Here is a 1,445-nt window from a genome sequence, read left to right on the forward strand (position 1 = left end):
ATGATAAGTCTAGCTTAATGATCTTATTTTAAAATGTTAGTTTTAGTAAAAATGTTTTACTTACAAAAAATAAGATTTATAAACTATCGGAAAAATGTAATGAAATGAGAATACATGTCTAAAAAGGTTCTGTCTAAGGAAAGACTTAATATTTAAGGGTGTCTTTATGACCCATCTCTCTTTCCTGGGAACTAGCCTGATGTATATCCACATATTACGACATAATTTCGGTATAAGTTTTATTGAAAATCTTACTTTAAAAAGTGTTATTTGATTGTAAGACTTTCAATGACAAATTCAAGGATATTCAACATTGAATCGGATGGACGAAAACAATTATATTCATTTTAAATTGCAAGTTTTATCTTCGCGTAAAAAGTTATTTCGTAAGTATAATAATTATTTTTGGCGTAATGAAGAGTTCGAGAGAAGATCGGATCAAGTAAGCTCACCTGCAAACAGAGAACCTAGCGACCCGACACACTCAGGTGAGGAAGAATACATCGTGACATAGTGGTGTCCGAATATGACACTCAGATCTCCTAAACTATCTCAAAAGATTGGAGTTATATTTGTGTATTAAAAAACCTATACTTAATCAAATATTTGTGTGCATGGATTTTGTACGGATACTTTCTTAAGTTGTATGTTTAGGATAGCTAAAAATATCAAGTATTGTGGTAGTTATCCATGAAGGAACACCACTCGAGAAACTAAAATGCATTAGGATCGAAAACAGTGGAGAGTTTCGATACGGTAGCCTAAACTCCCTCACAAGTTTGGAGTTGCCTTAGGTATTAAGAAACCTTGTACTTAATCAATTGCATGTTTGTTTGGATTAAGTACAACAATATTTCTTATACCGATTTATGTTATGTTTATATATGCAAATACCATGTTTAGTCTTGAATTATAATGTTTGAATGATTATTATGAGAATGATATGTATGTCATAATTATTAAATTCAAGGTTTAAAAACATGTGATATAAATGAGAAATAGTTTCCTTGAGAAAAGTAATTAAAATGATAATCAGGCTCTTCTCGCTTGAGTAAGACAGCTCTCGCTTGAGCGAGAAGTGTCTAAAGAAAACGAGTGTTTTAGCTCGGGGTGGGATAACTCTCACTTGAGCTAAAATAGGCACCAAGAGAACTGATAGTTTCCTTGTAAAGGTAAATAACTATATAAGTTCTTGAAAGTAATAAAAGTAAGGAATTGCTTTGTTAAAGGCGAGGGCCAGAGGGCTCGTTTTGGGCGTTTTTGGCTCCCGAGCGACCGTATTTCGCTTGGGCACAGACTAGACACGTATTTTGACCAATTTTTGATGGATTTGTCGCTTGAGCGACAGTCCCTCGCTTGGGCGAGAATCAGGAAGACAATTGAGTCTGTTTTGATGAGTTCGTCGCTTGAGCGAGAGACATACAATATTTTTTACTGTTTCTGAT

This window comes from Lupinus angustifolius, unplaced genomic scaffold, assembly GCF_001865875.1.
Source record: "Lupinus angustifolius cultivar Tanjil unplaced genomic scaffold, LupAngTanjil_v1.0 Scaffold_385, whole genome shotgun sequence".
Lineage (NCBI taxonomy): Eukaryota > Viridiplantae > Streptophyta > Magnoliopsida > Fabales > Fabaceae > Lupinus > Lupinus angustifolius.